The sequence below is a fragment of the Podarcis vaucheri genome (assembly GCF_965113315.1).
Source record: "Podarcis vaucheri genome assembly, chromosome: 4".
Lineage (NCBI taxonomy): Eukaryota > Metazoa > Chordata > Lepidosauria > Squamata > Lacertidae > Podarcis > Podarcis vaucheri.
In genome coordinates, this window is record NC_138762.1 from 105,774,765 (window position 1) to 105,791,043 (window position 16,279).

The following is a 16,279-nucleotide window of genomic DNA, read 5'->3' on the forward strand; positions in this document are numbered from 1 at the left end:
CTGAATCTCACTGAAAAACAGCAAAGGTCTGGAAATGCTTCTACTAAGAAGCTTTGTGTGTTAATAACAAGTCCTAACAGTTGTGTAGGATCTGTGATGGCCTTCTCATAAATGGAAGTTATTTTGGAATGCTGCAATCATTTCATAGTGATTGTGTAGGTGTGAACTAGACGCATGTGCACACATATCAGTGAAGTGCATGTGTGCGCGATCCAAATGTCAGTGATGGACATATGTGTGGGAACATGCTGAAATAATTCTAATTAATCTTTATATCTCTCTCTGTGGAAGCACAGGCATATGTCACAGAACAGGTATCACAGAACAGAATTTAAGCCCATATTTAAAATGTGTGCTAAATGTTGGTTATGACAAACCATACAAAGCATTTTAAATAGAATAAAGGTAAAGGTAAAGGAGGGACACGGGTGGCGCTGTGGTCTAAACCACAGAGCCTAGGACTTGCCGATCAGAAGGTCAGCGGTTCAAATCCCCGTGACGGGGTCAGCTCCCATTGCTCGGTCTCTGCTCCTGCCCACCTAGCAGTTCAAAAGCATGTCAAATGCAAGTAGATAAATAGGTACCGCTCTGGCGGGAAGCTAAATGGCATTTCCGTGCACTGCTCTGGTTCGCCAGAAGCGGCTTAGTCATACTGGCCACATGACCCAGAAGCTGTCTGCAGACAAACACCAGCTCCCTCGGCACAATCTGCGACTGGTTCTTTACCTTTTTAAAGGTAAAGAACCCCTGACAGTTAAGTCCAGTCGCGAACAACTCTGGGGTTGCGGCACTCATCTCGCTTTACTGGCCAAGGGAGCCAACGTTTGTCCGCAGACAGTTTTTCTGGGTCATGTGGCCTGCATGACTAAGCCTCTTCTGGTGCAACGGAACACCGAGACCAGAGCAGCACACGGAAACACCATTTACCTTCCCCCTGGAGTGGTATCTATTTATCTACTTGCACTTTTTGGCGTGCTCTCGAAGTGCTAGGTTGGCAGGAACTGGGACCAAACAACAGGATTGTATTCTTGGTTTTCTCTGTTTGCCAGCTTCCACAGTTGCTATGTTTATATCATTGTTCCATGATTACCATGTTAGCAACATTCCAGGACAGGATAGCTCTGTTATGTTTTGTTTCCTAGAATTCTTCTGTGTGAGAAGGTGAAACATCTCTACATTGTTATACAAAATTCTGATTGTATCCCTATACTGCATGGTGGCCAAGAAGCACAGGTGTGGAGCTCTGTGGTGCGCCTACATAAGCCACTGCCAGACTTTTACATTGGGAGTGGGGTGTAATTCAACGTCTGTAAGGGACTGGGCAGAGGAGGAATGATGGAGACTGCCTCCCCAGCCCAACCCTTCCAGAGAAGAGGAAGACAGTTCAGAATTACAACAGGGGTTTGAGGGAGGTCACAGCTCAGATGCAGATGAGGTGAAAAGTTGGGAAACAATGGGAGAGGAGGAGGAGGTAGAGGAATCACCATGGGGGTGACAGCTGATGGACACAGTGACTTTAGAAAGCATTCCAGACCGCCCGCCCCCCAGAACATGGAGGACCTTGAAAGGAGAAAAGCAAAGAGCTCAAAGGCAGAGGGCACTTGTCAGTACCCATAGAGGTGATGACGAATGAGGAAGTGGGAGAGCCGGGTGTGTGTGTGGAGATTGACTCGGGAGAATGCCATTATCCAAGAGGCTGGGTTCTAAAGCATCTCTCTGTAAATACTGAATAAAAAGCAGACGGTAAGAACATTCCTTGTCTTTGTACATTTCTGGGCAAACGGCCATGACTAAGCCGTTTCTGGCACAACGGAACACTGAAACCAGAGCAGCGCCTGGAAATACCGTTTACCTTCCCACCGGAGCGGTCCCTATTTATCTACTTGCATTTTGGTGTTAGGTTGGCAGGAGCTGAGACAGAGCAACGGGAGCTCACCGTGTCGCGGGGATTCAAACCGCTGACCTTTCGAGTGGCAAGCCCAAGCAGCACAGTGGTTTAACCCACAGCACCACCCGCGTCCCTTGTAGGGCATCTTAGCTAGCCTTTAAAAAGAACAACAGGCTATCATTCACAATTAGGGTCTTATAGCTGTTTTGACACCCCAATAATAATAATAAGCAGAAACTGAGGAGGAGAAAACAAAACAAAACTATTTGTCCCATCCAGACTAATGAATTCTCCTTGCAAAATCTTGGCAATGAGCTTTTTCCAAGAATATTAAGGAACTAAGTGGACACTTCTGTGAGTACAATATTGATATATGTGTACAAATTTGTTATTCCATAAGCGAGAGCATATAAAAAGTGAAACGCTATCCCTCACCCATGTTGGAAGAAAGAGCGACCTTTCAGATTATGGAAAATAACTTGAACCAATGAATCCAAGTCACAAGAAGGGAGATTCTGGCTAAAAACCAGGAAGAACTTTCTGACAGTAAGCTATTTGACAGTGGAACAGGCTTCCTCGAAAGGTGATGGACTCTGCTTCATGGGAGGTTATTAAGCAGAGGCTGGGTAGCCATCTGTCTTAAATGCTTTAGCTGTGATTGCTGCATTGCAGGAGTTGAACTAGATGACCCTGGGGGCCCCTTCAAATGCTACAATTCTATGATTTTTATGATTTGGCAGTGAAGCAGCAGAAAGTAAGCTACACCATCAGTGTGCTTTGACCCACTTACCCCAAAACCAGGGTACCTTTTATGCAATTAAAACTTGCTGCCTAGACAAAGTGATTTTTATCTTCATAGTATAATTTCATGCACAACGTGTGCTTGCAAGAGCACACACAAACACAACGTGCAACTGATGCACAATATAAAGAGCATTTTAAAATGTTCCTCAGTTTTATTTTTTACATACAGACATACGGTAATTTCATATTAACATTTGGCTTCTCTGGTGCTTTTCCAAGCCTAATAATGTTGCGCTGACATGGCTTGGTATTTTTCGGGGTGGGTGGGTGTGTTTGGTTTTAAAGGCTTTCAACCCCAGTGATTTCTTTCCCCAGTGGCTTCTGAAATTTATGTTGTTGATTTCAACAAGCTGAGTACCTGGATGAAGATGGACTGTTTGCTTGATCAGCAATAGATTAGCTGGGTACCACGGAGAGCAAGAGCTGATGGTCTGGCCCATCTGCGCCTCCATCACTGTGGCTTGAAGCCACTGCTCTCTTTTTCTGCATGACCAACTGACTAATTACTATTCTTGGCCTCTTCCAATCTCTTCAATTAATGCAGTGCACAATTGCACATAGCTACAGAGTCACCCATCATGCTTTGGAATCTGGGCCAAGAATTAGGCTCAAAGTCCCAGAAGCACCTGTTAAGAATCCAAAACATCCAGATGGCACGGTCTTTTTGGGAAGCGTCAAAGATTGACTTATTTGTCTGTCTTATTTTTGGTTTAAGGTTATAGACACAATTGTCTAGAAGCCACAAGCCAAAGTGCTTCACACAGAACAAAAGATAAACAATCCCTCCCTCCCGATCTATGGATTACAGCAAGAAACCTTTAATTTGTATATCTAAATCTTTATACACTGGTGGGGTTCATTGGTTTTTGGGTTGTTGTTTTTTTGCTTTTTAACCCCAGAAGCATATAAATGGGATTAGTCTGTGATTACAAGGAAGGCTCTGGAATAATTAGAAGGATTTACTCACAGCTGTAAATCACACACACAAAAGGGAATTATTTCATGATTCTACAGTATAACTTCCAATTTAAGAGTTTGTTCATTAGAAAACATCATTCAGGTTGGCCCTGTTCTCACTTGGTTGCAGTTACAACAGCATCATGTTATTGGATATCACATACCCTCCACAAATAGTTGTGCAAGTTTCTAGTTACAGAATATCAGAAATTAAGATATTACTATCAGATCTTCTTAGGACTCGGGTGGCGCTGTGGGTTAAACCACAGAGCCTAAGGCTTGCTGATCAGAAGGTCAGTGGTTCAAATCCCTGTGACAGGGTGAACTTCCGTTGCTCGGTCCCTGCTCCTGCCAACCTAGCAGTTCAAAAGCATGTCAAAGTGCAAGTAGATAAATACCGTATTTTTCGCTCCATAAGATGCACTTTTTTCCTCCTAAAAAGTAAGGGGAAATGTCTGTGCGTCTTATGGAGTGAATGTGTGGTCAATCGCTGGCTCCCTTTCTGGCCCCGCCCCCTTGCCCAGGCCTCCATTGTTGAATGTTCTGCAGACAGAGGCTGTTTGTTTCCCCAGCGACATGTGACTGGCTGATTAGATTATCTGTCTAGAAACTGTAGAAACGGCTCCCTTTCCTTTCCTAAAGAAGCTGCAAAACTGTGAGTTGAACCCCATAAAAACAGGATTTTTCCCCTTTGCAAAAGAAGTTGCACAACTGTGAGCTGATCCCCCAAAAAACAGGACTTTCCCCCTTTCCTCCTCTAAAAACTAGGTGCGTCTTCTAGTCAGGTGTGTCTTATGGAGCAAAAAATATGGTAGGTATGGCTCCGGCAGGAAGGTAAACGGTGTTCTGGTTCACCAGAAGTGGCTTAGTCATGCTGGCCACATGACCTGGAGGCTGTATGCCAGCTCCCTCGGCCAGTAAAGCGAGATGAGCACTGCAACCCCAGAGTCGTCTGTGACTGGACCTAACAGTCAGGGGTCCCTTTATCAGATCTTCTAGGGTGTCGCAGGATGCATTTGTTTTTCATGGATACCCCCTCTAAATTAAAAAAGTAAACAAGAACTTCTGAAATAAACACTGTAAGTAAGCAGAATATTTGGAACTGAAGCAAAGGAAGCATCCAAGAAGATAATAGGACATGTGTTCAACATTAAATTTGTGGCACACACCAGGGTTCTAATTTCTTTGGACTCCTTCTTTACCACAGGTTCCCTTGAATGCTCCAACACATTCATTATGGTCTTCCCATGTAATCTTATTTGTTCAAAGCAGAGTTAATGGAATCTGTAGATGGCATATTTTATCACTATGGCCCTATCCTGCTAGAAGGTATTTTGTGGGCTTTCCACAGGAACTACTCATGAAGGAAGATGTGTCAACAATACTCCCCTAATGTGTTTCAGACCATGTCATCAATGCCCAAACATCTGACAACTGAAGGAAAGGTGTGGGTTGCTGTTGTTGTTTTAACTTTTACCCCTGAAAATAATTTAATAGATATTATCGTAATTGACTGAAATATTGGCACAGGCATTCCCCAACACACACTCAGAGCACCAGTTACAGATCTTGTGTAATTCTGTTAAATTAGAATTGCAGAGGTGGGATTTGTTTGTTTGTTTGTTTGTTTGTTTTAGAATGGAACAAACAAACAGCAGCTTAATCTTGGAAACCAACTGGGGAGGAGGGTTTGAGAGGATGGACGAAAACAAAAAGAAGCATGCATGGATATTTTCCGTCAAATTCCACTCACTGGTTTGGATTGCAAGGGGCAGAATAGAAAGCAATAAGGTGACTGGGGTGAAAAGCAGGAGTATGTGGAAGGGATGAGAGAATTTATCAGTTTTGGTTTCCTTCAGTTCCTCATTTTAACAAGCTTAAATTCAGTTCTCCACATTTCCATATCAGTTTTTGATTCCCTCCCCCCAAAGTCCTCATGAAAATTCACTTGCACATGTTCACATGCATTTTTGTGTATTACAGTGGTACCTCGGGTTAAATACTTAATTCGTTCCGGAGGTCTGTTCTTAACCTGAAACTGTTCTTAACCCAAGGCTAATGGGGCCTCCCGCTGCTGCCGCACTGCCGGAGCACGATTTCTGTTCTCATCCTGAAGCAAAGTTCCTAACCCGAGGTACTATTTCTGGGTTAGAGGAGTCTGTAACCTGAAGCGTATGTAACCCGAGGTACCACTGCATAAATTTCATTGTAAATCAATTTCCATTAATATAATGCATTTGTGTGCGTTATTTTTACAAATATGTGCATTCCTGTGCACCCTTTACTTGCCTATGTGGCTACACACTAATAGGAACAGAATTAAGGGCCTTTAAAAAAATGTATGACCTGGAGCTATGTTTTTGTGTTGTGGTGATGGGTCTTCTGAGGAGATTAAGAGAGTGCATATTTTACTGTACAGAAAGCATTCCTCTATTTGTTAACTAGCTGGCATGGTGCTACCTTCATCATAATTGGTATTTGTCTTCCTAACCCAATGTAAATAAATAAGAATAATTACTCCTGTTCGGTGCACCATTTGTCATTTCTTTGGAGCGCTGCCTTAATTACACAGTGCATGCAAATAAGTGCCAAGATACCCGGACTTGTAATAAAATGCTTAACCGATGAGCAGTTTTAGAAGTGTAAATTAAAATGTAACATGTTGTTTCTAGCTATTGTGATTACACTACACATGTATTTAATTTCATGTAGAATGCTTCTTCACATTTGCTTTTGTTTTCAGATATCAGCATGAGTGAATAAATGCTTCATATTGGAAACAAGAGTACATTAAGTTAATCGGCTTCTGAATGTGCATTTCTTTAAATAGACCAATACGACCAGCTTCCTATTTGAGCAACAGACTGTTTTGTCTATTCAGGTCCATGGAAGGCACTATTTCACTCATCAACTGTATTATTTTTATTTATTTATTTGTTTGTTTGTTTCTAGGCATAATCCACTACCACCCCATCTCATGCTGTCCTTAGGTAGAATGAGGCAGCCACCTCAAGCGGTAGATGCTGGGAGCAGCCCCTCCATTTCCCCAGACCCTCTGAAGCTTGCCTGCCCTGTGCTCCCTAAGCTAGCCTGAAGACCCCAGTGGGGAACACGCTCTCATTGGCAATACTGAAGTAAGGATTTGACGCATAGAATGGGTGGGTGCCATCTTGTCTTTGTTTCCCACAGCAAGATGGCTTGCATCCAGATTTTCAGCTAAAACCTGAAAATGATCTTGGGCAATAAAATGCAAGGGGTACATTTAGAACCATGCGCTTGGAAACGTTCTTTCCCCTCCTGCATTCCTTCCCACAAATAAGTTAGGCGGTCCTGTGGCAGGGAGGCAGACATTTCAGCTAGACCAGGAGCATGAGTTGGATGTTTGCTATCACATGCCTTCCTCTTGCCGCTTTTTGCAGGTTGTACGCCGGCTCCCTCGGCCAATAAAGCAAGATGAGCGCCGCAACCCCAGAGTCGGCCACAACTGGACCTAATGGTCAGGGGTCCCTTTACCTTTTTAACACAATACTCCTGCTTTATCCACCCCTCCATCCCTCTCCCAGGGATCTCAATGCCCACAGAAAATTCCACAAGTATATTTTGGAAAGATGGATCTAAATTCCAAAATCCATAAAGTGTGGGTGTATATATATTTGGGTTGGCTAGGGCTCTGGGGAAGAGAGGACTAAGGGGTGGATATTTAGGAGTGGACACCTCTGTCTGGCCCAAAATACTGACCAGTCCTTTGTCACGCAAAGGAGAGACAAGAGCTCCACTGAGATCTGTGCAAATTCCGTACCACAGGCATAGCTGCATTCATGAAGGGTAAATAAGTGCAGATTTATATTCCTACCAGATTCTGGGATACAGTGGTGCCTCGCAAGACGAAATTAATTCGTTGCGCAAGTTTTTTCTACTTGCGAGTTTTTCGTCTTGCGAAGCACGGTTTCCCATAGGAATGCATTGAAAATCAATCAATGTGTTCCTATGGAGACCGTCTGGGGACAGAGGGGAAGCGCCGCTGTGTCCCCCCTTTTGAAGCAAGGGGCGGAGAGGAGAAGATCGCTTCTCCCCCTTGCCGCCCCTTGGTTCAAAAGGGGTCCGGGGAGAGAGGGGAAGGCGCTGCGCCTTCCCCTCTGTCCCCGGAGCTTGCGGGGCTGGCAACGGGGAGAAGCGATCTTCTCCGCGCCGCCCCTTGCTTCAAAAGAGGTCCGGGGACAGCGGGGAAGACGCGCTGCGCTTCCCGCTGTCCCCGGAGCTTGCGGGGCAAGCTTCGTTTTGCGAAGCAAGCCCATAGGGAAATTCGTCTTGCGAAGCAACTCGAAAACGAAAAAACCTTTCGTTTTGCGAGTTTTTCGTCTCGTGAGGCGTTCGTCTTGCGGGGCACCACTGTATGTTTAATGGTTCCAAGCACTGTACGTCTCATTGTTGGCCTGACTGAACTGAGGTGATGGCCTTAAGGACACCCAACTCTTTCCTGCAGTTGTATTTGCAGGGGAAGGATTGGGGCAGAAGAATCAGCATATTGTTCACCATTACTGAATCCCTTCATTAAGTAACTGCTGATAAGATTCTAATACACCCCCAGGATTTGCTCATACACAGTTTGAAGACTACTGTAGGTAACCCAGGGGACATTTAAAGGAAGGTTTTCTTGTTAGATATGCAGGGTAACATTCCTTTCGAAGGAAGCATCCTTCTTCAGGAACCTTTGGGGTTTTCAGTTTCTATCTATTTCTCTATCTGTTCTGAACCCTCTAAATACATCATCATCAGCATAATCACCTTGATCAGCAACCATTTTCTTTTCTCACAAGGACGGCTGGAAACTCTTTGGCATGGCATTAATAGCTGGCAGAGAAGCGGCTGTATCTGATTATCAAGATTGATTGATGACATTATCTGGATACCTTAAAATGCTCAGGCCTGAAATAGATCTATTAGTTTTTGAAAAGGCAATACATTTTGTTGTTGACAAAATTTTCCAGGATGTATATTTATCACCAAGATGGTATCAAAATGAGCTAATTAGTTATTTTAGTGGTATATTTTTGCCTCCACAATGGAAAACACACATTCCTGACATGCACAGCTAAGGCTGTCAGCTATAACCTAACATATCTTTGTACTTGCCAAAGTAATACAATGCAGTGCACACAATTTGGCAAAATTCTGTCTTAACGGTTGACAACCTGTTAAGAAGCAAAACTTTTATACAGTGGTACCTCGGGTTACAAACACCTTGGGTTACAAACACTTCGGGTTACAGACTCCGCTAACCCAGAAGGAGTGCCTTGGGTTAAGAACTTTACCTCAGGATGAGAACAGAAATTGCGCAGCAGCACTGGGAGGCCCCATTAGCTAAAGTGGTACCTCAACAGTTTCAGGTTAAGAACGGACCTCCGGAACGAATTAAGTTTTTGAATTAGTTTCTCCATACTTTATGAAGTAGATAGGAGCCTCTTTCATTTTTAACTGTACCTGTACCATACTCTATGTGCGGCTACCCTTCCAGTCGATTCAGAAGCTGCAACTAGGTTGCTCCCTAACATGCACATATGACATGCGTTGGCTGCCCATACCAGCTTTAAGGTATTGAGTTTTAGCCACAAAGCCCTAAACATCTTGCAGCCAGCTTATTTCCAAGACTGTCTTTCCACGTATAGTTCACCTAGGCCACTGTCAACTACAGGTGGAGCCCTCCTGACAATGCCATGGCCTACTGAAATTTACTTGGCCAGGGTTCAAAGGAGGGCATTTCTGTTGTGGAATGAGCTCCCTACTGAGATCAGGTATACATTGACTATGGGGTGCTTTCACAGACAGTTAAAAGACCTTTCTGTTAACCTTGGTAATTCCTGACTGCTGATATCAAGTTCTTTCTCTCTCTCTCTCTCTCTCTCTCTCTCTCTCTCTCTCTCTCTCTGGTTCTGGCTGCTGTATTTGCTGAAATTACGTGTTATGAGTATTTAGATGTATTGTTGTTCTTTATCAATTTTGATTATTTTTATGTAAACTACTTTGGGATTTATAAATAAGAAGTAACATGTAAGTTTTTAAAACCAACCCGCCAACCTGTCCCAACCCGTCTCAGTGGATCCAAAAGATATTTTGCACCCCTTCGCTAAAGGCAAGATCAGAACCCAACTGTAGCAGTACTAATTTGTAGTGGCTAAATATTTATGATTTGGGTCCGCACAGCCTAGAAGTCATGTCACTTTATATGAGTTATGCATAGTGAAGTTCAAAACTACCTGGACATAGACTTCAAGCCTTGGGTGACTGCTGTCACCTCGGTGTGTTTTTTTTCCTGGTTCGTAAATCTCATCTTACAGCTTTGGGCCATTCTCAGGCAACCCTAGAACACGATTGGCCTCCTTTTTTCTTCTCATCATCTCCCACTCTTTTTTTATCAATAAGATGTCTTAGAAAGCTGCTGGGAGAAGTATTCCAAAGAGGATAAGCCAGTGCATTCTCTGCCTTGCTCTGATAAGTTTCCAAGGCCACATGACACTGCCTGAATAGCTGATTACCTTCCTTGTTCCATGATATCTGATTTTTAGCCACACACCATCATCTGTGTGAAAACCCTGCATTTAAAGATGGTTAATAATAATAATAAATTTTATTTATACCCCGCCCTCCCCAGCCAAGGCCAGGCTCAGGGCGGCTAACAAGCAATAATAAAAACAAGTTGAATGAATACAACTTAAAAACAAGATTAAAATACAACATTAAAACACTGAACATTAAAATGCAGCCTCATCACAGGAGAAGAAAGGAAAAAAGAAAGAGGGGGAAGGAATCAAATTGACTCCAAGCCAAAGGCCAGGTGGAACAACTCTGTCTTACAGGCTCTGTGAAAGAAATCAGATCCTGCATAGCACCTCTTAATCATCCCCCCCCCCAGGCTAAATATGCTCAGCACCTTTAACCTTCCTTTATAGCTAAGGCCCTTGTCTTTGTGGCCCTCCTCTGACATGATCCAGTGTCCTTCTTAAAAATGCAGCCCAGAAATGGACACAGTGCTCCAGGTGAGGTCTGACTAAAGCAGAAAGAGCAGTACCACTATGTCTTATGATCTGAACACTATACTTCTGTTCTTGGTCATAACCTTTAAATCCCTAAACGGCTTAGATCAGGGCAATTTAAGGGCCATCACCCATGATACAATTTTGTTCATCCTCTGTGATCAGCTTCTAGTTCTATCAGCTGCTGAGGCAGAGATGGTGAAAATTCTGATAGCACCCAGAATGTGGCACCCATTGCGCCATAAGATTCACTGTACCTTGTTTCTTATTGTGTCCCATCTCTAAAGAAAAGTTTGGTTTTAGACTCCTGATTGTATTGGTTTTAACCAGCTTCTCACCTTTAATAAAGTATTGTCATTTTAATATAATTCCTTAGTGCGGAGACACACACATTGAACTTGCTTGCAGGAGCAACAGCCTAAAATATTCTGAAACTGACTCTCTCTCTCTCCCATCACTAATGTGTGCTCTATTTGATTGTGTTCGGTCTAGATTTATTTTCCCTTTTCAGAAGAGGGCAACCAAAATGATCAAGTAGCTGAGGAAAGGTTACAACATTTAGATTTATATATTTTTAATTAAGAAAGAGAGAGAGAGAGTAAGAGAGACATGATACAAGTGTATAAAAATATTCATGTCATTGAGGGAAAGGATAGGGAAGAAATCTTCTCATAATACCAGAAATCTGCTGTCCGATGAAGCTGAATCTTGGAAGATTCAGGATAAACAAAAGGAAGTAATTTGTTCACACAGTATATAGTTAAAATATGGAATTTCCTCCTAAAAATGTGAAGGCCACTAACTTGGATAACTTTAAAATAGGATTAGACAAGTTCATGAGGGAGGAGATAGCTGAGATACCCCTTCAGGAGATATCAGAACAACAATTAAGGCAAGCATAAATTGGATTATTTTCCCCCCTACCATCCCCAGAATTGTTTCTCCAAATTGCAAAGATATTCTACCACATCTCTAACATTAACTGCATTTGGAGACGACAGGCTACAGTTCCCACAAGGAGCTTGAACCTAAGATGCATTTTCTCATGAGATGTATCATGGATCTGTGTTGCATTCTAATAAGAAGAGTAATCAGATAAGCATTGGGAAAGGGAATTGTCAGATTTTGGTCTTTGTTTTAGGGATGGAGAATCTGCAGCCTTCAAATGTTGTTGGATTCCAACTCTCCTCAGCCCCAGCCAGCATGGTCAATGGTTAGGGGTTATGCGAACTGTAGTCCAAAATATCCGGAAGGCCACAGACTCCTCTTCCCCATTTTAGTTGTATTTTGAAAACGAGGACTGGGCAGAACGGCACATAAAATAAAATAACAGAAAGTAAAAAAAGAAACCACGACACTAAAACAGTTGATAATATAATTTGCAGGCACAATCATTTCTTAAACAAGGAAAGCAAGGACATAAAAATAAACTATTATATCAGTATGAAGTCTCTAAAGCATAATGGAATGGAAAGCCAAACTGCACGTGCAGCAATTTTGTATGTGCCACTGAGCTGGCTTTAAAAGGTCCTCTGGCAACTGCCTGCTAAATTAGGCATACTGTGTTGCACAAAACAAATTCACTGTATGGAATGCCTACTTGTTCTAGCAGCTCAAATTGATCCCTGGAACAGCATTTCCATTTATTTCCATTTAGGCAATTGCACCTTGGTGCATGATTAAAAAGCATTCTCTGGAATTTAGCACAGTTTTATTTCAAAGGCAGGTTTGAATTATGATGAAAAGCCTGCCGATATTTCCAGAGAGTAGCCTGAGACCAGAGATTCTCATGAACACATAAAACTGCCATTTCTTCATCTAGCCCAGTGGTTCTCCAAGGTCTTAGGCAGGGACCTTTCCCAGTTATGCAATCTGAGATCCTTTGGGAACGCTGATGATTAAATACTCGTTTAAAAAGTCATACACCTTAATGAAATAGAACTCTCTAAGGGGATTACACAAAGCTATAAAAAGGCAAACAATTTTCTCAATGCTAGATAAAAACAAAATGCCACAGTTGAAATATGTGCTGTACCTCTGAGATTTGATCCCTCCATTTAGAGGAAAAGATGGGGCTCATCAGTCTGGGAAGGTAGTCCACCTAGAAGGAAAACTCTGATCCAAAACCTCAGCTGCTTTGAAGGATGTCTTTGGGAGGAGAAAAGGCTAAGGAGTAAACCCTACACAAATCTGGAGTCCCTAAGACAGTTGGATGTTGTCTTCTGTGCCTCTTTCTGGCATCTCCTGCATCCAAGCCAGTGCCAAATGTGTTGCTCTGCTTTCCTTTGAGCCACATCAGTGAGGCTGATATTGTCTGGGCAGACCAGCACCCTAGAGAGGTCACTTTGGCGCTGCTAATGCAACAGTTTGACTTCATTCCCAGAGGCTCACTCCATTGTCTCTAGAGATAGGCTGATACCAATAATGTTCCCTAGAAGACCACACTGAAACTGCTGTGGGTGACAGTTTCCCTTGCAGATGGATGCCTTGTACTGGATCAGCTCCCCACTCCCATGACTGACTCCCCAAAAACCTGAGTTCACACCCGGGTCAAAAATGTGAGCTCAATCATGAGTGAAGCATCAAAAGTGTTCACTAAACAGCAACAAACCCAGGGTTTTCATCTGTGATGACGTAGATCGTAGTCTGTACCACAAATGGGATGGGAAGCAAGCAAACCATGCCTCTCTTACTCAGTGATGCCCCCAAGAATATACCATTTTCTTTCTCTGCCTGGCTCTGCTAAACAGCCATTGAACTTTCCAACCTACTCCTAATACAGCAATTAAATGTGGGGTGAATATTAAGGCTTTTCCAAAACAAAACATGATTTTACTTTAGGTTTTAGTAAAGTAACATTTGAATAATTTTTTTTTGGGGGGTGGGTAAAGAAAAAAAACCCTTATTGTACAGTTTGACTAGTTATAAGAACAAATAATTTTATTTAAAATAAAATAAAATAAACAGAGATAAACAGATCCAGCCATGCCTGTTTTGGCTGTTTCCCTAATTAAGCCAATGTTTTATCAATCTTTATCGCTCAATTCTGTTTCTGCTGCAGTTCCCCCTTGAAGTGCTTCAAACTCTGCCTCTCTGACTCCACAATCACAGTCTCCTACCAAATTTTCTAGTTTGATTTACATACAATATTTTCACACACCATTCCCAATGTTTCAACCAATCAGAAGGATAAGTCTAGTTTCCCCTTAGTTTCCAGCTTCCTGAGCTAAATCCTCCTGTGCGGAACATTCTGAGGTAAAATCAGTGTTTTTAAAATATACTTGTTGCCGTCACACTTTGTGTTTTCAACTGAACAAAAGCCTTAGGAATACGCATAATGTATGAAGAAGACTAGAGTGACAGCAAATCTAGATTTGCTCCTCAATTCATCAATCTGTTGATGAGCTTAAGCTAGTCTTCACTAGTATACTGTATCCTTTCCCCAAGCATAAAAAAACCATGCGGGAATTCTTTTATGTAGCGCTGTTAAATAGCTTAAAGGATCACTTCTTATACAGAGAACTAAAGGGTTCATTTATAGATAATATTATGTTCATTGCAGCTTTCAGTTTGTGAATTTGAACAGATGTTACATATAATTCATTTTTGGGCTAGAGTCTCCATGTCTCTATAGCATGATTATTATAATTGTGAATGATATTTCCAATGACTGGATAAAAACTCAACTAACTGTGTAGGTCGGATTATTTCAAACAGGTGCTCCCATTGTTATACTACTAAATATGCCAATTAGGGATATTTATAGACTCCACACAATTTAAATTAGATGTAACTAATCTTTTTTGGCGTCTCTGAAATACAGCAAAGGGGGAAAAACATTTAGATTTATTTAGAGCAATTTAAAAATATGCAATCTGTATTTCAAGGGGCAGAAGAAACATTTTAAAACATGTGTAGTTTTGTTTGAGTGTGCCCTACTGTAGACATTTAGCTTTCAGAAAAGGTCTATGTCTTGGGATGTTGTGAGTTTCCATGTTTCTTCTGCCCCAGGTGTGGAAACTGCACTACTGCAAGGATGCTCACTGTCACAGATAAATGTCCTGGGTGGCAGCAGGCTTGAGAATGCTACCACTGGGATCTAGAAAAAGATGTGTGGATGCACACTGAACTGGGTGTTGAGCAACAGTTCATCAGATGTGCCTTGTGCCAGGCACCATATGATGAATTGTCAACAACAGGAATACACATATGAATTGGATCCCCATGCAAATCTTAGGGAGCAATCCTATGCTCAAGAAGCTGATGGAAAGCAAGCTTGGTGTACAGACACATTGAATCCAAACTCCATTCAGCAGTGGGGCTATTGCTGGCTGAGGGAAGACAAGCCACCCCTTTTTGCCGTCTTAATTTATGCTGGGCTGCCAGGTCATGTGCAAGACTAACTGGATTAACTTTTTAAAGCTAAAGTTCAGCCTTCAACTGGGATTGAGATTGTACATTTGTGTTCCATTGCCATGTTTAGAATTCACATGGGAGGAGCCGGCATCACAGCTACTTCTCATGCCAGTGTCACCAATCTTGAATCAACGCTAAGGATGAAAGAAGTCATGTTGATGACACCTTTCATGTGACCTTGAGATTTTGAGGAAGCAGAGTAGTGTGGGAAAGTGTCAGGGTTTTGCCGTGGGTAGAAGCCCAGAGTCAGGAAACCCAAGTCAGAAAGATAACAACAACAACAGTTGTTGCAGCACCAGAGAATGACCAAAAACCAAGTTTGCAAATGCAAGAGACACCCAAGGAAGACCTTGTTGCTCAGAATTTTACTGGAACTTTTTTTACTTTTTCTTTCCCAGGAGGAGACTGTGGTTTGCCTGGGTAGAGTCAGTCTGGACGGTTCTGCCCTGAGCAGTTGTGGTGATGGAGCTCACCACATGGAGCAGTTTCTGACAAAAAGAGCGAACATGCAGCAGCTGCCATACTGCTGAGGTGATGTCAGAAGGAACCCCTAATTGTTATAAAGAGAGCTACAAAATGCCAAGAGCTTCATTTTGTTGTTGTGAAAAAGCTTTTTAACATATAAATGGCTAACTCAGAGTTTCCACTTCATTGCTATCATTTTCTTTCCCCTTCATCTTTTCACAGTGACATGCCCTGCATCATCCACTAGTGTGAAAATTTGAACAAATAGCCTCAAATAGCAGAGGCATAGCGTAAGTGAAAGTTTTTATAATCTTTTAGGCTATTCTTCACAAATTGCATTTCTGTCATGGCAGCTACATTTGAACCTTATGCTTTTTCTGACAAAATGGAAACAGGTCATCTTTATTTTTTAAATGGCATGACAACTTAAATGCATTTCCTAACTACAAAATCATATTTTCAAGGAGAAAAAGAAATAGAAAGAGATATCAGGTACAGGTATAAAAAAAGTTAGAGATGTCATTTCAGTTGTATAAATGAAAAATTGCATACAAAGAACTCTTAAGCCACCAATAATTACTTGAAACTCATTTTTCCCCATTGGCAATTTCTCTCAATATGCAGCTTTTTAATTTCAAAATGGCATTGTTAAAATTATTTTTTTACTCCTGCAAATGAGAAAAGATATAGAGATAATAATATACCATAAAATATACAT

General features: G+C 42.0%; 1 long non-coding RNA gene across 4 annotated transcripts; it reads left to right on the forward strand.

Moving 5' to 3' along the window:
• The first annotated feature begins 1,111 nt into the window (after positions 1–1,111).
• LOC309531725 lies at positions 1,112–15,735 on the forward strand. 4 transcript variants are annotated; one of them, XR_014219381.1, is made up of 4 exons: positions 1,112–1,233; positions 2,168–2,242; positions 6,602–6,783; positions 15,495–15,735. It is a non-coding gene; the product is annotated as an uncharacterized lncRNA (long non-coding RNA). The 4 variants fall into 4 exon arrangements; XR_014219382.1 differs by having other exon boundaries at positions 6,640–6,807; XR_014219383.1 differs by having other exon boundaries at positions 6,640–6,783.
• Positions 15,736–16,279: the final 544 nt, after the last annotated feature.